The sequence below is a fragment of the Triticum dicoccoides genome, chromosome 4A (assembly GCF_002162155.2).
Source record: "Triticum dicoccoides isolate Atlit2015 ecotype Zavitan chromosome 4A, WEW_v2.0, whole genome shotgun sequence".
NCBI lineage: Eukaryota > Viridiplantae > Streptophyta > Magnoliopsida > Poales > Poaceae > Triticum > Triticum dicoccoides.
This window is the reverse complement of record NC_041386.1, coordinates 514,303,869-514,329,110: the sequence shown is the minus strand read 5'-3', so window position 1 is coordinate 514,329,110 and position 25,242 is coordinate 514,303,869.

Below are 25,242 nucleotides of genomic sequence, written 5' to 3'. Positions count from 1 at the left end.
ACTGCTCTTCACTCGGTAGGATTTTTTTTCAAACTTAGGCGAGTGCCTGACTGCAGCTAAGCCCTCAAGTGAGAGAACTAAGGCGAGTACTGGACTGCAGCTAAGCCCCCGAGTGGGAGGACTGCTCTCCACTTGGCAGGATTTTTTTCAAACTTAGGCGAGTGCCTAACTGCAGCTAAGTCCTCAAGTGAAAGAACTTAGGCGAGTACTGGACTGCGGCTAAGCCCCCGAGTGGGAGGACTGCTCTCCACTCAGTAGGATTTTTTTTACAAACTTAGACGAAGCGGATTCGCAGCTAAGCTACCCACTGGGGGATTTCTTTTGCAAACGAAGAACAATAATAATCTCTAGGAAATTTATGACGCTCTTGTCTTTGATAAATAAACTACAGGAGTTTTCCTTATTACATCTCATCCGAGTGAGAATTCAAGTATAAAAGGGGCGGAGTAGCTCCGCATTCCAGGCTCGCGGCTCATCAATCTGGCGATCGACATTGTAGAGGTGGTATGCTCCATTGTGGAGGACTCTGGTGACTATGAAGGGGCCTTCCCAAGTAGGAGCGAGTTCTTGTGGTTTCTGCTGATCTACTCGGAGGACTAAGTCTTCTGCTTGGAAGGCTCGACTCTTCACGTTTCTGGCATGGAATCGACGCAAGTCTTGCTGATAGATGGTCGATCGGATCATGGCCATTTCTCTTTCTTCTTCAAGGAGGTCGACTGCGTCCTGCCGGGCTTGTTCTGCTTCATCTTCAGAGTAGAGCTCGACTCGGGGAGCATTTTGAAGCAGGTCACTCGGCAAGCACCGGCTGGGTGGAGAGCAGAGCTTTGAGCTCTGCAAACACTGCATCAGCTTCAGGAGTCCACTCGAACTTGTCGGACTTCTCCATCAATCGGTAAAGAGGCAATGCCTTTTCACCGAGACGAGATATGAATCTACTTAAAGTGGCCAAGCAACCAGTAAGCTTCTGGATGTCGTGTATTCGCACAGGACTTTTCATTCGGAGTATAGTACCGACTTTTTCTGGATTGGCGTCGATTCCCCGTTCGGAAACGAAAAAACCGAGTAATTTTCCGCCGGGAACTCCGAATGTGCACTTTGATGGATTGAGCTTGATATCATACCTCCTGAGGTTGGCAAAGGTTTCAGCAAGGTCAGTCAGCAGGTCGGAACCCTTCTGTGACTTGACCACAATATCATCCATGTACGCCTCCACATTCCGACTGATTTGAGTGAGCAAACACTTCTGAATCATCCTCATGAATGTGGCTCCGGAATTCTTGAGGCCGAACGGCATGGTAACATAACAGAAGCACCCGAATGGAGTGATGAAGGCTGTTTTGATCTCGTCAGGTCCATACAGACGGATCTGATGGTACCCGGAATAGGCGTCTAAAAAAGACAGTCGCTCACATCCCACAGTCGAGTCGACTATCTGATCGATGCGGGGGAGAGGAAAATGATCTTTCGGGCAGGCCCGATTGATATGTTTAAAATCAATGCACATGCGAAGTGATTTGTCCTTCTTGGGGACCATAACAACGTTGGCGAGCCACTCGGAGTGGTACATTTCCCGGATGAACTCCGCTGCTAAGAGCCGAGCCACCTCCTCGCCAATGGCCTTTCTCTTCTGGACGGTGGACCACCGGAGATGTTCCTTGACAGGTTTTACTTTTGATTCAACTCTTAGGCGGTGCTCAGCCAGCTCCCTGGGAACACCTGGCATGTCAGAAGGCTTCCATGCGAAAATGTCCCAGTTCTCACGGAGGAACTGGATGAGCGCTTCTTCCTATTTGGAGTCGAGTGTTGTCGAGATATGAGTTGGAGCAGCGCTGGGGTCAGTCAGGTGGATGTGAGCTGTCTTCGTATCGCTAGTCGGCTGAAAAGCTGATTCTGTAGCGGGCTTCTTGGCTCGCAACAAATCACTCGGGTCTGCAGTCTTCTAGTATTCCTGCAACTCCACCACTGCCATCTGAGCATCAACAATCTTTGAACCTTTCTGAAAACATTCTTCCGCTTTCTTCCGATTGCCCGTAATAGCGATCACACCTTTGGGGCCAGGCATCTTCAATTTGAGATACACATAACATGGTCGGGCCATGAAGCGTGCATAAGCCGGCCTGCCCAAAATAGCGTGGTAGGCACTCTGGAAGTCTACAACTTCAAATGCCAACTTTTCTTTGCGGTAATTCTTGGAATCACCGAAAACCACATCAAGAGCAATCTGGCCGAGTGATTCAGCCTTCTTCCCAGGAATGACTCCATGGAAACTCATGTTGCTGGCACTGAGTCTGGACATCGGAATGCCCATCCCTTTCAACGTCTCAGCATACAATATGTTCAAACCACTGCCACCATCCATCAAGACTTTGGTCAGTCGAGTGCCTTCAACAACTGGGTCGACCACCAAAGCTTGCCTCCCAGGGGTGGCAATGTGCGTTGGGTGATCGGACTGGTCGAATGTGATGGCAGTCTGAGACCATTTCAGATAACTGGGTGTCGCCAGAGCAACCATATTCACCTCTTGGTTAATAACTTTCAGTCGACTTTTGCTTTCGACATCAGCAAAAATCATCAGAGTGAAATTGACCTGAGGGTATCCGTCGTCACTATCTTCCTTGTCCTCAACTTTGTCCGACTCCTTTTCCTTATCTTTGGGCTGCATGCCCTGGAACTGCTGGATCAAGAGTCGACACTGTCGAGTGGTATGTTTTGGGTAAATAAAATTACCCTCTTCATCTTTCTTGGTGTGGACGAGGCACGGCAAATCCAACACATCATTTTCGTCCTGGTCTTTCACTCTCTTTGGGTTCCAAGGTCCTTTGGGTTTCCCCTTAAACTTTCCTTGAGTCACAGCCAAGGCTTCCCCAGGAGCAGCTGGCTCAGCTTTCCACTTCTGTTTCCGATTGGAATTTCCTCCGGCTTCTTGAGCGACTGACTTGAGCTTGCCACTCCTGAGTCGATCCTCATCCTCACCATTAGCATACTTGGTGGCAATCTCCATCATACGATTCAGAGACATGTCTCTGGTTCGACCGAATTTCAGATTCAATTCTCATTACTTGACGCCTTCTTTGAAGGCACAGACTGCTTGGTGGTCACGCACATTCTCTACCGTGTGATGCAACGTGATCCATCTCTGGATGTAATCCCTCAAGGTTTCATTCGGATTCTGCACGCAAGACCGCAGTCCGTCAGCCCTGCCGGCCGCTTGCATGTTCCTTCAAATGTGGTGACAAACACTCGGGCGAGATCTTCCCAAGTGTAAATGCAGCTGGGTGCTAATTGGTTCAGCCATGCTCTGGCCGAGCCCTCCAACATGAGAGGCAGGTGCTTCATGGTCACTTCATCATTGCTGCCGCCAATCTGGACGGCCACTCGGTAGTCTTCAAGCCAAGTATCGGGTTGGACTCGCCAGTGAACTTACTGACCCCAGTCGCCAACCTGAAGTTGGGAGGGATCACAGCGGCCCTGATGGCTCTGCTAAAGCACTCTGGCCCCGAAACATGTGCTCTGCTGCTGGTAGGTGCGTCTCTGTCGTGTCCTTCTCGGTGAGCTCTGTTCCTGTTGACCAAACCTTGAACGAGAATGGATCTCGCATCAAAGCCTGGTTCCCGGGAGTCGACTGGAACCCTTCGCCCAACACTACGAGGGCGCCTGTCATCCTGCTGGCGAGGCGCATACGACCCGCTCCTCGGAGGAGGGGTGGGCACTCGATGTCGATCATCACGATCAAATCGGTGATCAAATTGCTCATGGTTCCCATACTGATTACGTCGGTCCCCACGTCCCTCACGCCTCGGGGGAGATCTTGGGCTATGAGCCAACTGGACCGTGTCGATAGCAATGGATCCGCTATGAATCCTGTTCCGCGACTGAGAAACAGCAGAATTCTGGTCTCCTGCTGCCCGGAGTAACGCTCTGATCTGCAGCAAGCCTCTGCCAGCCTCCGACTGGGAAGGCTGGATCGATTCTGCTATACGGGCTGCAGCTGCTAAATTCTGAATCGGATTTCGATATACCTGCGAGGGCGGAAAGAGCTGACGTCGACTGGATTCGGGAACCCGTTGCCGTGCACGCTCGTCGAGTGCTCGCTGGAGGTTCTCTAGTCGAGTGCGCTCGGCCAAGTTCACCAGGCGCGCGTCCTCCAAGGCACGAGCCTCGGGGGTTTCTTCAACGATAGGAGTGTGCAGTGCATCCATGTTCCGGTGACGAAGTTCTTCTCTCTATAGCGACGTGAGAGGCTCGGGGAGATATTCCTCATGGGAACGCGACGGGTCGCCTCCACCTGCGCCTCCATCGGTGCGGGGAAAACCGGGAGGACTGGGCGGTCCATCGACCATCAGAACCTCCGCCGCCGGATCACTGCTGTCGCACTCGGATGCGGTCTCTGCGGAGCCAGTCGATAGGTCGAACAGGCCGTAGAGGGATTCGTCGGGCTCGATCGCCGCGACTTGAGGGGTGGCCTACTGGCGTGCCACCGCGTGCCTCACCCACCGCTGAAGTCTCGACTGGCCGGAGCGCTTGCGCCGGCGGGAAATAGGGAGGGAGGACAACACAGGAGCCGACCGGTAGGGGGTCAATGGTTGCCGCAGGAGAACGCCATGGACGCACATGCTAAAGTGCGTTGCCCCACGGACAGGGAGTGCGTCCACGTCGAGCGGAGCCTCCTAAAGCCAAGCGGAGTCGTCGGCGATGAACGTGAGCGCGCCGAGACGGATCTCGCGGCCCTCCACCAAAACTCCGCCGATAACCATGATGATTTGGGTCGGAAAAGATCGCAACTCCTCCAACAAAACGCTAAAACACCTGCCCCACGGTGGGCGCCAACTGTCGTGGTTCTAAGTCTGACAGTAGTGTAGGGGGGTAAGTATGGAGAGGCAAGATCTTAGCTATGGAGAAGTTGTAAGCACACAAGGTTTACGAGTTCAGGCCCTTCTCGGAGGAAGTAATAGCCCTATGTCTCGGAGCCCGGAGGCGGTCGACTGGATTATGCGTGTATGAATTACAGGGGTGCGAACCCTTGTCCCTGAGGAGGGGGGTGGCTTATATAGAGTTCGCCAGACCCCTCCCGGCCTCAGTTACAAAGGGTTTAAATACATTAATGTCGGGTGTTACTGATAACGCCCCTAATAAAGTGCTATGATGACCATAAAAGCTATTTAATAACCGACCGTTAGCATGCAGAGTGCCCTTAGGTCTCCTAACCGTCGAGTGGTTGCTTCTTGGTCGAGTGATTGCTTCTTGGTCGAGTATCTTCGAGTCCGTCGAGTGAACACCTCCAAGTCGATTGAAAGGTGATTTCCTCTAGAGATGTCCTTGGGTAGGTCAGTTTGGACAGGTCCATGACCCTACCCTAGGTACATAACCTCATCAATGGCCGCTGACGGAGCCGTCCACCCCCAATCTTGGTGTTCCGTGCAATGCACGGGCATCTACGCACGAGAAATTATGTCGAACAGGGCTAGTTGTAAGCAGGCTAGCTCTACAACCATGATGATAGTGACTGCAGACGGTGAGGCTGACTATGGTATGCCGAACATGGCGCCTATACTCCTGTGTCATCTCCGGCGCAGGGTCTTGTCACTTCACTATGAGGAGCAACACGTAATAATTTGACCAACGGGTAGTAAAGTGCTAGTACTCCTACTGCTACAATGGTCGTACTACTACTAGTACTAGTAGCACCACTGTCTGGATTTAGGAGTACTACCACGTCCACCAGCACCGAGGAACGTCTCCAGGTAGTATTTCTTGATGCCGCCAGGGTGAGGGGCCGCTTGGACGACAGCTTCGTCTCCTTGTTCGACGAGGTCCTCGTCGGTTTCCTCGACAAGTTCACCGTCGTCAAGAAGCTTGCGGACGACTTTGACGTAAGCCTCCAGCCGACGCGCCCAGGCTCTGCGATGCCCGCCACCCTCAATGGCCACTATGGTAACAACCTCTTCGACGCACTGGTGGCCCTGCGACTGCCCGCCGTCGCGCCGGAGAATGTTCACCTCGAGGTCGCGCTCGCCGCGCAGCACCTGGCGCAGCAAGACACCATCGACATAATCACCCACGTCTACGCGCAAATCGTCCACAAGGACTACTACAGACAAGAGGAGGATGATAGGACGCTGGCCTTCTTGGAGCGCAGGGCAACCTTGGACGGCACTGTTCAGAAGCACGTTGAGCTCGCCGCCAACGCCGCTGCTCCTCACACGTCGGTTGGTGACCCGGTGCACTAGGGCGTGAGGATGTCGTTGAACGTTGATGGATCCGTATGTATTTTTATCTTTCCGTCAAATCCATGTAGTAGTATATGATACTACAGTAATTATCTTACCTTTCACATCAACTTCATAATTTTCGTACATACTCCATCCATGAACGGCGCCAGAACCAAACTTCTCATTACTCTAGGAAAAATCGTTATTTTCTATCTATTGGTCGCGCCATGGAGCAGAACCAAATTTTACAAGTTACGAGTCCAAAAGGAAAAGTCTGCTGTGTTCGCGTTGCGCCCCCACACAGTTGGTCTAGCACGCCTCTCAAGCGGGAATGCGTGCGCTGTTGCATTTTCACTTACAAGTGGGACCGCAGTTGAACAAACCAACTATCGGCAAACCCCCACCCGCCCCACCGTGCGATGGTTGAGAAAACAGGAGGGAGAAGAGATGGTTGTAGCATGGACTCCTATCAAATTGGTGTTGGATGGGACTCGTGTGGGTGGCATGTGCCGTACTGCTAGACGTGAATGCTACTGAGTTATGGGCCATGCCACCCCACTATATCGAGCCTATATCGAGGTACGTAGAACAAATTTCCTGCAGTCCATGCTCAGCCCTCGTCTATCTCTCTTCTCAGCCAGCCAGCGGACGCGCGGAGCCCATCGTCTGTTTGCTCACATGTGGCCCCACATGTTAGTGAAAACGCAAGAGGACCCACTGAACCTTCACATCTTTCACCTTGACGTGCTGGTGATGAAAAACAAATCCAATAAAGACCTTCGATGCCGCTTTTGGAGTTACTCAAGAGTAGTAAGATTCTATTTACAGTTTAACCCAAGATGCACATCTCATGGCTTCAACTACCACTCTATTTTCTTTCATGACATGACTTGGATGCTGGATGTCCCACCTGTCGGCAAAAGGAGGAAGAACCCGACCAAATCTTCGGTTCTGCTATCGGATTAGACTAGTTGTGCTAACTTAAAATTTTTATTGTGTACTCCCTGGCTTCCAAAATACTTGACTTCCATTTGTCCAAAAATGGATGTACCTATATACTAAGACATGTCTAGATACATATATATTTTGACAAATAGAAGGCATGTATTGTGCAACGGAGGGAGTAGAATGGATGCAAGTTTTTGTATTGGGAAGAAGAGTACATCCATATATTGATAGAGCACAATTTAGTAGATGTTCTATCACTTTTAGCTAGCACAGACGCAAGATCGAGCCTCCGCAGATAAACAATGCATGCATCGAGAAGGCACTAATCCAACTTACAGGAGTATTAAAATGTATTCTTGTGGTTCTTGTTTTCTTTGGTCTTGCTTTTCTAGTCAAAATTGTCGTTGGAGTCCGTGCAAAACGGAGGTGCGTTTGGGGTCGTGCATTGGAGTTGGCCTTACAAGTGGGACCGCAGTTAGGGAAACCGATTATCGGCAAACCCCCACCTCGCCCGCCGCGCGATGGTTGAAGTTAGAGAAACGACAAGGTTGAAGAGATTGCTCTAGCACGGACTCCAAGAAATAATATGGTGTCACATGGATGTCGTGGTGGTGGCGTGTGCCGTACTCCTGGACGTGAATGCTTGTTCTGGCCCATGCCACCCTACTACTCCCTACTACTTACTCCTATGATATAGTACTAGTATCGAGGATTCGAGGTGCTGGTTATGTACAGCGAACACAATTACATATGGCTACAGTAAAAACACCCGCCCGACGCGCGAAGCATCTGAAGCTAGTACAAATAGTGTACTACTATTATTGATTGGCCTCATCCGATAACCTGTTGCAATGCACGTACAATTATGTATTCAGAAAATATTTTTTTGCCTCATCGCACCACTCACTCAGAGAAGCGACTCGAAAGCCATTCATAAATTTAGTAAGTTTATCACACGCATATCATTTTATTACATACAACAGGTCATCAACCCACATTGACAACGAGGATACATTATAAATACTAAAGTTTTCACCACACAACAAATAACAAGCAATGAAATGAACTTCAACTCAACCATTCCTCGGCATTGGAAATGCTTGCTTTGAACCACAAGTGATTCTTTGGGACGGGCCATCGATTGTCGATTTGGAAACCAATGCAGGACTAATCATCCAGGCTGAAGCGGCCTACTATATCCCTACCAGGGTAGGGAACCACACAAATGTCCGAGGTATAGACACAGTTGCTTCTCATAAATGTGTCAACAGCAGTTGGATCACCTTTCACTATCATCGGATAGTTTTGTCCAAGGAAGAGCGAGTCTTCTCCAAGACTATCAATTCTGTACCAGGGAGAAGGAGTTGGCGCTAGCACACTAGTATCCATCCCGAATACCATGCAACGGGTGTTGGAATAGGTTCGGAGAGTGCGACCATGGGAGACACCTGCTTCCTTAGTAGTAACATCATCAGTGGGCTGTATACACACAAGAAGAGGTGATCCATCGAAATTAGTTGCCAGGCGCCACAGAGTATATGGGCGCTGCTCGTCCTCATGCTCGTGATCATCACCATCATCATCGCCCCCTTGGTTATAAAATTATTCAAGTATAGGTGGTGGGATGTTCACAGGACCTTGGAAACACAAGAAGAAGGTTAATTAGTAAAGGGAAACTTTCTAACCCGCATGCATGTGGATGAAACAATTATAATTACGGTGGAAGACAAACATACCAAAACTATGAGGATGCCATGCAAAAACAGTGCCACGAGTGGTGGCAGCAAACACAAGGCGCTCGTATTGAATTGCATCACAGTACTCATCCGTGTACAGAAACTAATTTTTGAGCAATATCCATCGAGTGAAACCATCAAGGAAGGCAACAAGCTTGTCGAAGATAGCAACAACATCATAGTTGCTGTAATTCCAAGAGCGGTTGGGAACTCAACAAATTGCTATCTTCCGTAGAATACAATCACCATGATCGTATTTGAATGTGCGTACATTACCGGTGTGCTCAACCTCTGGGCAGTGTGCTGAGATTTTTGGAAGTGGAACCCGGTGACGAGTGTACACATTCACAAGTTCCCACTCGCAGTTAGACCGAATGTAAACAACCCAATCTCCATTTGCGCCCGCCGAAGCCTTGACCTCAAGCGATGGCATCTTAACATCATACGTATCATTATCAAGCGGCATCAACTTCCACAGGGCGAGGCCTCCATCGTGCCGGCGCCAGTCATCATCAGGGTCACCGCGAAGAAGATAGGGGAGATCAAACCGCTCCTTGACTCTTGGGTTCATTGTAATGATGTTATTAGTTGAGTCGAGAATGGGCTTGAACGAACCTGCCATGCTAGCCGAGGTGATGACGTCGCACCGATCAATGAGTTCCTCAACCACGTCATCTTTTAGATCATGGCAAGAATAACGGGGTCGTTTCCGGCCTGTTCCCTCCATGGAGAAGACGATCGAGCAATGGCAGAAGAAAGGGTGAAGGGCTGAAGGAAAATGGAGGAGGGAGAGGAAGAGCGTGTGATAGCAGTTCCAAATCGAGAGGGAAAGGCGAAGAGTCGGTGGACAGTTGCGAGTTTGCCACGGTTCACGAAGAGGTGCCCCGGCCTACACGTCCATTCGGAAATACTCCTACTACTCGCCGTCGTCTCACTGATATGTTGGAACGGGACCACATGTCAACGAAACATGGTGTGTAATTTCTTGTGCAAAATGCGATCTGGCCGCGTTGGCCCAAGGTGCCGCATTAGTTATTGACCTTTATTTTTTTAATGGCGTGCCGATTAGTTTTGAAGCATGACTAACTGGTACTGTACGCAGAGAAAATATAAACCATTCTACCACTACTCCACCTCCAGTACTAGTAGTATAAAAAAGATATATAGGCTGGAGCTTGAGCGCTTTCTTGCTAAGGGCTGCCCACTTGCTTCTCACACTACCACCCTCTCTCCAGATCTAAAAAAGACGGCCCCTCTCTCCCTCCTCACCGGTGGTCACAGATCCACCGGGGAAGAAAAGGACGTGCAGTGTTGACGCACTCGTCGTCGGCGAGCGAGGTCACGCACAGACGACAAGGCCGTCCTCTCGGACCTAGCGCCCATGCGGGATGGCCTCCGTCCCCAAGCTCGCTGCCGTAGTGTGTGCGGAGGACGACGACCACGAGCAAAGCCACTTCCCGCCGACCCTCAGGTATGCTACCTCTTTTCGAACCATAACCTTGTTCCATTGCCCCATCTGCCACGTCGTTGCATGTGGATCTTTTTCCACTCCACCATGTTCCCAATTTGCTATCCTCTGCTCTGTTGGCCACGCAGACGAAAACCATAATTTGCACTATTAAAGGAAACCCTACTTCATGCAGACTAATCCATGTCTGGGTTGAATAAGGAAAGGAAGGGAGACTGTACTGTCCGAGAGAGTAGGCATCGAACCCGCATCTAGGTTGAAAAGGGGAAAATCAGTAGCTAAGGAACGAGTCTCATGTCTCTTGGTTGAAGAAGGGTAGAAAGGCGTGACAACACAATAGAGAATGACCATGTCGATTGGTTTGTTGTCCTTGCATAGGAAAAAGGTGGCTAAAGAGAGAAAAAATGGGACATAATCCACATATGCTGCCTGGATATTTGTTGCTCTGGGAAACCATACCTCCCTCACCACTCTGCGTCCGTGGAGGTACATCGTACTGGTGTGCCCACTGTCCGAATATTCCTCCCATGCTCTTATTGCCAATTTTTTGCTGTTAGTATAACGCTAGCAGTCAAGTCAAGCAATGCTACTGCTAAAGTGATGCCACATTTAACTAATGCCGCTCTCAGTCTAATGCCGCCGATAAATTTAAGCAACGCCAGCAGTCTAAGGCATTCTAATGCTATTGCACAGCCAGTATACCAACGATGAAACTTGTTACTACCTTCAGATTTTTGCACTGTTAATGCTTATAGATTACATACCTCACTTTCATGAGATAAGTTAATTTTTGTACAGTGTCACCCAAATGCCAAGGCGCTGATGTCATTTTATTTTGGTTAAACTGCACAGACAATTATGAAGACAGGAGGAAAGGTCAAGAGTGGGCACCTCCTCCTCCGGTTGTTTTCTTGATTCGTTTGATCAAGTTTTTATGTTTGATCAATTATCAAGATTGGGATAGCAATTTTTAAGGTCCCCCCGAGTTCGAAATGATATTTACCTTGGAGGTACATGGTTTGCAGTTTTTTATACTGTCATTAGTTAATAATGCTAGGTACCTTCAGACTTTTGTATTTAGTTTAATGCTCATGCAGAGCTAGTATACCAATGTTGAAACTTGTTACCTTTACATTTTGTATTGTTAATTCTTATAGAAACCTTCCAGTGCTAGAGTTTATTGAAATCTGTTTAGTAAAACCATTGTATTGTACCCTGTAATAAACTAACTACTCTACTGTTGCACTAGCCACTGGATTAGTGTATATTTGTAGTATTCGAATGGTGTTGCATTAGCATATGGACATAAATAAAGTGTGGCAAGCTTTCCCAGATATGTGCTCAAGAAAACTACTACCTGTTTTTCTAAATACTAGATGTTTGGGTACTTTAAATTGAACCGCGAAAACGTCTTATATTAAGGAACAAAGGGTGTAGAGTTCACTCAAATTATCCCGGTAAAGCTAGTCACACCTTTGTTAAAATTAATGTTCATTATGTTATTGGAGGAGGTCTGTATATTTGTCTCTAATGCCTGTCGACTACATACATGACATCATGATGTAATATTAAGTCATTTCCTTTTGTACAGTGTCACAGAATTGTCAAGGCGGTGATGGCATTTTATTTTAGTATAACTACACAAAATTTGCTTAAAAGAAGAGGAAAGGTCAGGAATGGCTTAGTTTTTCAGAAAAAACTATGTATGCCTTCCTGGCATCAGCCGCTGTTGCTTTATTTATTCCTTCAAACAGGGTGGTTAGAAACAGCCTTGCTACCTTTTCCCTTTATGAAATTGGAATGCTTATTTTTGTGAGTCTATGCTTCAACTAGTGCCACTTTTAGAGTAATCACACTTTCAATATCTATGCAAATAGGGATGCTCGATTTTAGTGGAACTGCACAAAAAGTCCAACTGGTTCAACATTAGGAGCATGTTTTTTCCAAACCTTTATATCCAATTGGTGGCACTATGAGCTGTTCATTATGAAGGTACATGGTTTGCATGTGAATTTATTGGCAGGGTGGACCTACATTGGAGGTGCAGGACAGGATTCAATGATTGGATGCTCAATTTCGGTTGTATTGATTTCACCTCTTCCATCACTGCGAACATGGATATCCATGGTCTGATGAAGAATAAGTGCTATATTTCTACTCTGAACCAGCAAATCAATTCAGTATGAAATTGTCCAGGGCAAAACATAACTGTATCAGATTGTCCAGTGCAGAACATGATAGATGCTAAGCGGAAGAGACATGTTTAAACCGAAAATACAAGGTGTGGTATATGTTTACTAGCTGCTTGATATTTGTGCAGACAGAGATGTCTGCCCGTTGCTATTTGGCAAACAAACCAAGTGTCCGCAATTTTGGTTGAACTGCACAAGAGAATAGTATAGTCACTGCATGCAGTGCCATTTGAAAATAGACACAGAAAGATTGGATAGTCACTTCATGGACTGCAGAAAAGTAGTACTGTACTATTTATTAGCCAACACTAGGTGCTTCATTTCTTTGGTCTGATTATACAATGGGCATCATTTTGCCTAAGTTAAAGTTTGTATTCCGAAAATAGTCTCGCGGTGTGATCAAGAGAAGACCAAATCATATTAAAGTGGATGTTCCTCCATCATGTGTGGTTCATTCTCATGGTTTCAGCTGTTGGTGAAACCACTTATGTTTGCAAGAGGAATTGTAGACTTCACAAACAAATTTGTCTTTCAGTCTGTACTGAATGTTGGCCAAGAGAAGCATCCATTTTAGTAGGAAGAACAGATGTTTTTTCTAGATCTCTGCTTTTGGGGCTACATATTTATATATGATCTGTTATTGTATATCTTAATATTTTTGTTGTTGATTTGTTATTGTATATCTTAATTTTTTTGTATGTAAACTTGGTCAAACTTTGTAAAGCTTAACTTTGACTAAAGCTAATATGCGAACTAAATAAAAACGGAGGGGGTAGCTCCTTTCCGATTTGCAGGGCTTAATTCAAACCTCTCACCAACCAAGGTACTCCCTCCGTCCGGGATTTATTAGTCTCGTGAGCAAAGCAGCAAGACCAAGGCATGGCAATAATTAATGGCATGCAGAAGTTTAAGCCTAATTAATTCCAGCGATTTAAGTGGCTGCATGCGTGCCCTCGGTTGCGACTCATTGCATGATGCTTCGCGTACTGCCTGTGAGCGATTCTGAGTGCCTGCTTGCAGCCGGCCATAAGGGAGCTAACTGATGCAAAAAAAGATACGCTTTAAATCCGTGGAATCATTATTGACAAGGAGGGAGATGATTCGAGTGCACTCGTTAGACCGCCATGCCGGCGTGCGACCCAGACGGGACGGGATGGCACAGTCATAATTTCAGTTTTCTAGTTTTCCACGGCAAGCTGGCGTGCTAAGCCATTATGCATTGAATTCCGATGACCGTCGCGCTAGCTTTCGCCTATAAGTACTGTTTCCTGGCCTTCTCAGGTGCCACCATGACCCAACTCGCCATATCCTCATAAGTCCCCACCGGCCCGACGTCGCTTGCCACGTCCGCCATGCCCCCGCCCATCCGCGGTAGGCGACGCCAGAGGCGGTCACCGCCGAAACTAGTGTTCGGGTTTTCACCAGAAGGCAGACGGAGGGAGGAGGCACTCTATCTATCTTTAGATGGCAATGCGGAGATTGAAGAGGTGTGGGAGCGCGACCGCATGGCGGAGGAGCAGGAGTTGTTGGAGCGCGATCGCCTGGCGGAGGAGCAGCGTATCGCCAATTTGCGCCGCCAGCGGGACATGGAGAAGCAGCACACCGACGCTCTGAGTCGCGAGCAGAGCGCCCGCAACTGGGCTGACTACATGGAGGCCGGCGCCCGGCAAATAGCCCTGGAGGCTATCGGCCACGCACGCGTTCGCAACGCCGAGTTTTACTACCAGCTCGTCAAGTGGGTTTCCCACTTGGAAGCCGAAGCTTCGGTGGACCACGCCGGCATGGAACGGGCCAACGCGCGCGAGCAACGCGCCCTATCGCACCTCTGGCAAGTCCGAGGCGAGGTGGAGGACGCCGGTGCCGGTGTTTAGCATGGACAGCAGATGGCGGCTGGCATCGTCTAGTTAGCTAAGAGTAAGTTAGTACTTGTACGCTACTAGAGTGTTAGTGGGAGTAGATAGTTAACTTGGCTATGATGGTTGTCAACGTGGAAGTTCAGTACTCTATATGTGGATCTGACCTATTACTTTGGTCTGAATGTTGAACTTTCCGTTTGAACGTATGGAATGGGCTGTTATTTTTTTAAATGGGTTGTATTTGTCCTCCACGGTTTAGAGGCTGACTTGTGGGCCTAGCAAGTTGATGCGTACACAATCAGGAGATGATTGTACGTGGAGAGGGTGACAGCAGGGACCCGCCAAGGTCATGGCAGTACGAAAGCAAGTGCATCCTTATTTCAAGCCAATAAAAAAGGCTCCTCCTAGTGGATTTCTGACATCTGGGTCCCACGCCATTGTCAACATAGTCAATAAACGAGAGAATTGCACAGCGAGCGGCTGACACCAGGGACCCAGCAGCTCACCCCGTTATTTTTGTTTTGGGTTAATTCGATAAATGCCACTCCAAATCTGGTGTATCCGAGAAATGCCACTGCAATTTCCAGACTTTGAAAAATGCCATTTCATGCCATTTCTAGTGGCATTTTTCGAAGTCTGGAGTGGCATTTTTCAAAGTTTGCAAACTGCAGTGGCGTTTTTCAAAGTTTACAAAAATTGCAGTGGCATTTTTCAAAGTTTGGAAATTGCAGTGGCATTTTTATGAATCGCCATAATTGGAGTGGCATTTATCTAATTTGTTTTTGAGATGGAAGCAGGGTGTCAACTGGGCTGTGCGGGACACTCTGACCAGTCTAGACAGCCTTTTCTTTTATGTTTACCACAGACCAGCCTAGTAGTTTTTTCTTTTCTTTCTGAAAATGGCTAGCCCAGTTCTTTTGTGATTTGTCAAGTAGCTTTATCAGGCCTGTTGGGCTGCAAATCTTTCAAGACGAGGAGAGCTTCATTCGGCTGGCCGAAAAAATGGCCTATCGGTAATGAGAAATGGGCTGTACATTTTTAAAACACATCAAACCGGCAATTATTTTCAAATATCTTTTTTTCATTTTGCATTGATTTTTATGCATGGACAATTTATTGGATTTTATATTGATATACATTTATTTTTAAAATCAGTCTGAATGTGACTCGAAATTTCGGGATTAAAAACAGTTCAGACCGCACCGACATATGCAAAATTTTGTATAATTTTTTAACCGTGGCCACAATATGGGCTGTAATGCTAACATAAAGAATATGGGCTCCAAAAAACCCGTAAGAATTAGCAAATGGGCTGTAAATTATTTGAAATAATGGCAGATGGGTTGTATGTTGTTTTCCATAGATTTGAGGCTTTCCACAGATGGCCTGTATACTGTTGGATGTCCATCCAATGGCCGTCGTGCTTCATCAATCGCTGCTCTTCCTGCTCCAGCCGCTCAAACAAGTGCCGGTGGGACTGCCTGCTCCCTTCTCCCCGCGATCGGCTCTGCTGCCGTGCAGGCCTCACCGCCCCACCGTACTCCCATCGCTGGCCTAGCCATCCCTCTACTCACCCACACATGCTGTTATTCTCTGGCGACGGCAGACGAACCAGTAAACCCTCGTACAGTCGTACTCCCCTCCGTGTGGGAAAAAAACAACGGCCGAGTCTTCCCTGCCTCCGTGTCGTTCCCTTCCTAGGCCTCGCCGTCGTCCACCGCCCTGGTGCTCTCGGCGTGGCGTGGTCAGCGTGGTCAACGACCGACATGCATCTGAAGTGGACTGTACGTGGAGAGGATGACAGCTGGGTCCACGGCCGCACGCAAGGAAATTCCTCCTTATTACGCGCAAAATAATGATTTCCTCCACCTGACATCTGGGACCCACCAAAACAACCTCTGTATTTTGCGAAAAAACGTTACCGCCGCTGACAGCTCGGACCCACCAGCTATATCTTCGCACGCAAGGAAGTGCCTCCTTATTACGCACAAAAAAAATGAATACTCCCCCTGCTAGTTGGGACCCAGTATAATGGGCCTACTAAGTTGACGAGGACGAAGGGCTTTGTCAACTTAGTCAATATGCACGATTCTAGCTCGACTGACCGTACGATGTCCATCCAACGGCCGTAGTGCTTCTTCAACCTCTGGTCTTCTTGCTCCAGCCGCCCAAGCAGCGCTGGTCGTGCCGCCTGCTCCTGCCTCCCGTGGCCGACTGTGCTGGCGCTGAGGCCTCACCGCCCCCATATTACTCCCACCGCTGGCCAGGCCATCCCTCCACTCCACTCACCCACACCCCTTGTTATTCTGCGGCGACGGTAGCGCAGCCGAACCAGTGAACCCTCGTACTCCTCTCCGCGTGGGCATCCACTGCCGCGTCTTCCCCGGCTCAACGTCGTCCCCTTCCTAGGCCTCATCATCGTCCACCGCCGTGGTGCTGTCGGCGCGGCGTGGTCAATGTGGTCAACGACCGAATTCCATCGGAAGAATATTGTACGTGGAGAGGCTGACAGCTGGGTCCACAGTAGCCGCAAGGAAGTGCCTCCTTATTACGCTGAAAATAATTATTCCTCCACCTAACAACAGGGACCCACCAGACGCCCACCAATATATCACGAAAAAATGTTTGCCCCTGACTGCTGGGACCCACCCGATGGGCCACCGTATTTCGCGAAAAAAACGTTCCCCCTGCTGTCAGCTCGGACCCACCGGAAGTGCCTCCTTATTACGCACAAAAAAAATGAATACCCCCTGCTAGCTGGGACCCACCTTGGTGAGAGGCTGACTTGTGGGCCTACTAAGTTGACGGGGACAGAGGGCTTTTTCAACTTAGTCAATATGCATGATTCTAGCTCCAGTGACCGTACGATGTCCATCCAACGGCCGTAGTGCTTCTTCAACCTCTGGTCTTCTTGCTCCAGCCGCCCAAACCAGCACCAGTCGTGCCTCGTGCTCCTGCCTCCCGTGGCCGGCTGCGATGCGGCGGAGGCCTCACCGCCCCCTACTACTCCCACTGCTGGCCAGGCCATCCCTCTACTCACCCACACCCCCTGTTATTCTACGGCAACGGTAGCCTCACACTGCAGCGAACCAGTGAACCCTCATACTCCTCTACGCATGGGCATCCACTGTCACGTCTTCCCCGACTCCGCGTCGTCCCCTTCCTAGGCCTCGCCGTCGTCCACCGCCCGGGTGCTCTCGGCGCGGCGTGGTCAACATGGTCAAGGAATGGCTTCCATCGGACATGGACTGTACGTGGAGAGGTCAAGTTGGGTCCACGGCCGCAGCAAGGAAGTGCCTCCTTATTATGTGCAAAATAATTATTCCTCCACCTGACAGCGGGGACCCACCGGACGGGCCACCGTATTTCGCCCCCCTGACTGCTAGGACGCACCAGCTACATCTTCGCACGCAAGGAAGTGCCTGACAATCGGGACCCACCTGGTCGAAGCATACGTAGCATTGTCATTCTGGTCGCGAACGTGTACGTACATACTGGTCGATGTAGAGGCGCACATGTGTTGTAGTAGAGGCGCGCACATGTCGTAGTAAGGCGCGCACATAGCATGTACACGTACGTACAGCGACCAGGGTGCAAGAAAGAAAATACGGCCACGTATGTGTACATATGGGCGGGGTCTCGAACGCCTACTCGCGCATACGTACGGCGAGGGCTCGTGTACATGGCTGGGTCAGAACGGAGAAACAGCGTCGTCGTCGCATTCATGGGGAGGCACCGGAAGCGTCGTGTTCATGGGGAGGCAACGGAACGCGTCGTGTTCATGGGGAGGCAACGGAATGCATCGTGTTCATCGGGAGGCAACGGAACGCGTGGGAGCCAACCGACTGGGTCGGAACGGAATGCATGGTCATGTTCATCGGGAGGGCTTGGACGGAACAGGTGATGGAAACAAGGCCTGGCGTACCGTACAACAGAGGAAACAGACCTCCTATGTTTGGAACGGGGTCCTGTTGACCGGGAGGGGTCTGGCGTATCGCAAAACGGAGGAAACGGACCTCCTACGGTCGAAACGGGGATCCTGTTCATCGGGAGGGGTGTGGCGTACCGCAAAATGGAGGAAACGGACTTATGTTGGAGCGCTATGGTCGAAACGGGGGTCCTGTTCATTGGGAGGGGTGTGGCGTACCGCAAAACGGGACTCCATGGGATACTGTTCATCTCCACCATCGACCCCCCTCCAGCCTCCACGAGCTACTGTTTTTCCACCGTCGACCTCCTCCAGCCTCACCCTGCGACTGTTCATCCACGGGCTCCTGTTCATCCAGCCTCCACCGCACGCTACTCCACCGGCTATTATTCAACCAGCCCTCTCCACGGGCTCCTGTTCAACCACCCCTCCACGGGCTACTATTCATCCTGCCCTCCACCATCTACTGTTCATCCTAACCTGCATGGGGTGGTCCTGGTCATCCAGCCCTCCACGGGGTCCTGTTCATCCAGCCCCAACTGGCTCGATCGATCGGGGTCCTGTTCATCCAGAGGCAACACCACGGGGTCCTGTTCATCCACCCCCACCGGGAACTGTTCATCCACCCCCCTCGCCCGCAACACTCACTGTTCATCCAGAGGCAGCATCGATCGGCTTCAGTTAGCAGCAGTAGCGAAGGAATCGCTTGATCGGGTTCAGTTAACAGCCATCGATCGATCGCTCGGGTTCAGTAACGCGTAGCCTGCAGTGCAATCGCTCGGGTTCAGTTAGAGCCCAACGCCTCGCTCGGGTTCAGTTAGAGCCAACGCGTCGCACACACACGCATCGCTCGGCCCCTGACCTCCCACCGTAACCGGGAACTCCTCGAAATTTTCCTCCCCCTCGCTTCTACCATGGTTTTTTCCGTCATGGACGGCCCAAAGAATGTCATGCAGCTGCGTCTTCGGCCCGCCCAGGATGAAAAGCCCATTTTCTGTCATGATTTTTTGTCATAGAAGTAGGAGCCCACCACATCTATGATGATACCGGGTTTTGTCACAATTATCGTCATAGAAGTGTCATATGTATGACAGAAAAAAATTCGTTCGACCCAAAATGTCACGGATGAGTCTCTTCAAGGATGCCCGTAAGTTTGTCTCTTCTTGTGATGAATGTCAAAGAATAGGTAATATCAGTAAGCGTCAAGAAATGCCTATGAATTATTCACTTTCTGTTGAGCCTTTTGATGTTTGGGGATTTGATTACATGGGACCTTTTCCTTCCTCTAATGGGTATACACATATTTTGGTTGCTGTTGATTATGTTACTAAATGAGTAGAATCTATTCCAACTAGTAGTGTTGATCACAACATCTCTATTAAAATGCTTAAGGAAGTTATTTTCGCAAGGTTTGGAGTCCCTAGATATTTAATGATTGATGGTGGTTCACACTTTATTCATGGTGCTTTTCTTAATATGCTTGCCAAGTATGATGTTAACCATAGAATTGCGTCACCATATCATCCTCAGTCTAGTGGTCAAGTTGAACTTAGCAATAGAGAAATAAAATTAATTTTGCAAAAGACTGTTAATAAGTCCATGAAAAATTGGTCTAAGAAATTAGATGATGCACTTTGGGCTTATAGAACAGCTTATAAAAATCCTATGGGTATGTCTCCTTATAAAATGGTTTATGGAAAAGCTTGTCATTTACCTCTTGAGTTAGAACATAAAGCGTACTGGGCAGTTAAAGAACTCAATTATGATTTCAAACTTGCTGGTGAAAATAGGTTATTTGATATTAGCTCCTTAGATGAATGGAGAACCCAAGCTTATGAGAATGCAAAGTTATTCAAAGAAAAGGTGAAAAGATGGCATGGCAAAAGAATCCAAAAGCATCAGTTTAAATTTGGAGAATATGTTATTTTGTACAACTCTCATTTTAGATTTTTTGCAGGAAAGCTCCTCTCGAAATGGGAAGGCCCCTATGTCATCGAGGAGGTTTATCGGTCCAGAGCCATCAAAATAAATAATTTCTAAGGCACTAACCCGAAGGTTGTCAATGGGCAACGAATAAAGCATTATATCTTAGGTACGCTTATTAATGTTGAAAGTAGTATTATCCAAACTTTGACATCGGAAGAACACATAAAAGAGTCCTTCCGGAACACTCCAGAATCGTGAAAATAAGGAGGTACGTGATACGGTAAGCAAACGGACTCCGATAAATCTACAAAAATATTTTTTATCAGTTTTGGAATATTTTAGAATTTTGGAAATAAAGAAACTACCAGGAAGCGTCCCCTAGTGGCACAAGACACCAGGGCGTGCCCGGCTTGCTTGGCGCGCCCAAGTGGGTTGTGCCACCTGGGACACCTCCCGTACTCTGTTTTTCTACCATATACTTGTCCTGCAATATAAAAAATCTATATATACTTCCCAAGCCTGTTGATCACCGTATCGCGAAGAAATCCTCTGTTCTCTTTTTCCTTGTTGTTTTCTGTCGGATCCCATGTACCATGGCCTCTTCAAGCTACTCCAAGGACATGATATCTCTTTCACCACCCAAAGGAGAATTGAGTATTGGGTATGGGCACTCCCCTTGGCTTCCGCCAAGCTTGGGGGAGGTGCCCTGGTATTGTATCACCCCCACTACCCTTTTGCTTTTATTTATCTTAGTTCAATCTTTTGCTTTCAGATGAAATAAAGTTTAGTTCGATCATTTCTTGTTTTGAGAGTTTGCTTAGTGATCTATCCTTGTAATCATGTGCAATTTATATAACAAAGTTAGTTTTAGTTTTTTCGTTCTTTACTTTCATGTTGCAAATAAAGAAAAGAAATAAGAAAGAAAGAAAACGAGAAAGGAAATAAATGAAGGAAGGAAATAAATAATGAAAAGAGTATATAGTAATCCTATGGTAGGTGATGGCACCACATAAGGAAAAGTATAGGTAGAAATTTTTATTAGAGATTGATAAACATAGCATTAGTCAATGATGCAACTCATGAAAGAATTAATAAGGGAAGAGAAGATTCACATATAGATATACTATCCTAGAAATCTTTTGTGATTGTGAGCCCTCACCAAAATATTATATGCCAAAATTGTTGATGTTGGACAGCTATGACAAGTTAATGGTTTATGTTTGTTTATATTCACATAGAAGTCATATTGTCATACATCCTTTAACATGTGATGCTTGCCCCTATCTTTGCTAGCGAAAAAATCTATACTAAGTAGAGATACTACTTGTGCATCCAAAAACCCTTAAACCCAAATCTTTTTCATGTGTCCACCATACCTACCTATGGATTGAGAAAGATCCCTCAAGTAAGTTTTCATCGGTGCAAAAAGGCAATAAAAATTGCTTCTAAATATGTGAGATCATTTAGTGTAAGAGAAAATTGAGCGTTGTACGAACTTGGATGACAAAGAATAAAAGTGATAGACTGCATAATAAAGGTTGTCATCTTAAGGGGCAATACAACATGACATTCTCTTGCACTAAGGGATTGAGCATGAGCATGCAAACAAATAAGCGCATGGCAACCTCTGCTTCCCTCTACGAAGGGCCTATCTTTTACTTTTATGCAAAGAGTCAAAGTTTTTCTATCTATTCCTTTTATTTTTCTCTTTTGGCAAGTATCATGTGGTAAGGAAAGATCGAGGCACATATGTCCAGTTGGATATAAATAGCATGAGTTATTATTGTTGACACCACCGTTGAGGTGAGTATGTTGGGAGGCGAAACTATAAGCCCCTATCGTTCTATGTGTCCAGTTGAAACATTTTGCTCATGGGTACAAGGTGAGTGTTAGCAATCATAGAAGACTATATGATGGTTGAGTATGTGGAATTGCTTAAAGGCTCCGAAACATGACTCTTCCTGAAAAGATGATGAATTGTAGTTACAAAATTGACTGAGAACATAGTTTGTTGGTTTCTAATAGAGTCTTTGCTTTATACTTCAATTGTGTGGTGAACTATTACTTATTCATGAGAAGTGTATTATAAAAGTTCTATGATAAAAGTCCTATATTTAATTTTTTTTGCTGCTATAATAATCAACATGATGCTTCTATGTCCGTATTTTTTTTATCGACACCTCTCTCTCAAAGCATGTGGACATGTTTTTTGATTTCGGTTTTTGCTTGAGGACAAGCGAGGTCTAAGCTTGGGGGAGTTGATACGTCCATTTTGCATCATGTTTTCTTACTATTATTTATAATGTTTTTATCCATAATAATGCTTTCTGGAGTAATTCTAATGCATGTTCTCTCATAATTTGCAAGGAATACACCAAGAGGGAGAATTCCGGCAGCTGGAAATCTGGACATGGAAAAGCTATGTCAGGCCACCTATTCTGCACAACTCCAAATGGGCTGAAACTTTATGGAGATTTTTTATGGATTATTTAAGAAATATTGGAGTCAAAAAACACCAGAGGGGCCCACCAGGTGGGCACAACCCACCTGGGCGCGCCAGGCCCCCTGGCGCACCCTGGTGGGTTGTGGCCTCCTCCGCCCACCTCCGGTGCCCATCTTTTGGTATATAAGTGGTTATGACCTAGAAACAAAAATAAGAGGAGGACTTTCAGGATGAAGAGCCGCTGCCTCGAGGCGGAACTTGGGCAAGAGCACTTTTGTCCTCCGGCGGAGCGATTCTATCGGGGGAACTTCTCTCTCGGAGGGGGAAATCATCGTCATCATCACCAATAACTCTCCCATCTTGGGGAGGGCAATATCCATCGACGTCTTCACCGGCACCATCTCATCTCAAACCCTAGTTCATCTCTTGTATTCAATCTTGTTACCGGAACTATAGATTGCTGCTAGTGGGTGACTAGTAGTGTTGATTACATCTTGTAGCTGATTACTATATGGTTTATTTGGTGGAAGATTATATGTTAAGATCTAATATGCTATTTAATACCCCTCTGATCTTGAGCATGATTATTATTTGTGAGTAGTTACTTTTGTTCTTGAGGTCAAAGGAGAAATCATATTGCAAGTAATTGTGTGAATTTGATATGTGTTCGATATTTTGATAGTATGTATGTTGTGATTCCCTTAGTGGTGTCATGTGAATGTCGACTACATGACACTTCACCATATTTGCGCCTAAGGGGATGCATTGTGGAGTAGTAAATAAATGGTGGGTTGTGAGAGTGACAAAAACTTAAACCCAGTTTATGCACTATTCCGTAAGGGACCGATTGGATCCTAGGGTTTAATGCTATGGTTAGAATTTATTCTCAATACTTTTACCATAGTTGTGGATGCTTGCGGGAGGGTTAATCATAAGTAGGAGGCTTGTTCAAGTAAGAATAGCACATAACCACCAGTCCACCCACATATCAAATTATCAAAGTAGCGAACGCAAATCAAACCAACATGATGAAAGTGACTAGATGAAATTCCCATGTAACCTCAAGAATGCTTTGCTTATTATAAGATGCTGTTTTGGCATGTACTTTGCCTCAAAAGGATTGGGCTACCTTGCTGCATACTTGTTACTATTATCATTACTTGCTCGTTACAAACTATCTTGCTATCAAACTACTCGCTACTTACAATTTCAGCACTTGCAGACAATACCTTACTGAAAACTACTTGTCATTTCCTTCTGCTCCTCGTTGGGTTCGACACTCTTACTTATCGAAAAGAGCTACAATTGATCCCCTATACTTGTGGGTCATCAAAAACCTGCCCGGCAAAGAAAGCTATGGTAAACAAGTTCTTTGTCGTCTACTTCCTCAAAGCGGACGGCAAAGAACCTTCGCTGTCGGTGGCAGATGGAAAATAACAGGCGTTAGCCACAATAGGTGGCTAACGACAGCCTTTGCCATCTACTAGTAGATGGAAAACATGCTCCCACGTTTTCCATCTGCTATCTGACGTCAGCCACGCGTCATCCCCCCACCCAAGTCTTTGTCGTCCGCCACCGATGGCAAACTCCCATAGCCTTTGCCGTCTGCCACGCACGAAAAAGTAACCAAATGGGTCAGCTCCTAGATTGCACAGGTTGCTGCCACGTGGACGCTTTGCCATCTGTGGCGGATGGCAAAGACCCCTTTGCCGTCGGTGGCAGACGGCAAAGAGGCTGCATTGTTTCCATTTTCTGTTGTCTCCCTGCATTTTCAAAAGCTATATATGATATATATAGTTTCCGAAGGAAATATGCCCTAGAGGCAATAATAAATTTGTTATTTATATTTCCTTATATCATGATAAATGTTTATTATTCATGCTAGAATTGTATTAATCGGAAACTTAGTACATGTGTGAATACATAGATAAATGGAGTGTCCCTAGTATGCCTCTACTTAACTAGCTCGTTAATCAAAGATGGTTAAGTTTCCTAGCCATGGACATGTGTTGTCATTTGATGAACGGGATCACATCGTTAGAGAATGATGTAATGGACAAGACCGATCCATTAGCTTAGCATAATGATCGTTCAGTTTTATTGCTACTGCTTTCTTCATGACTTATACATGTTCCTCTAACTATGAGATTATGCAACTCCCAAATACCGGAGGAACACCTTGTGTGCTATCAAACGTCACAACGTAATTGGGTGATTATAAAGATTCTCTATAGGTGTCTCCAAAGGTGTTTGTTGAGTTGGCATAGATCGAGATTAGGATTTGTCACTCCGTCTATCGGAGAGGTATCTCTAGGCCCTCTCGGTAATGCACATCACTATAAGCCTTGCAAGCAATGTGACTAATGAGTTAGTTGTGGGATGATGCATTACGGAGTGAGTAAAGAGACTTGCTGGTAATGAGATTGAACTAGGTATTGAGATACTGATGATCGAATCTCGGGCAAGTAACATACGGATGTCAAAGGGAACAACATTTGTTGTTATGCGGTTTGAATGATAAACATCTTCGTAGAAT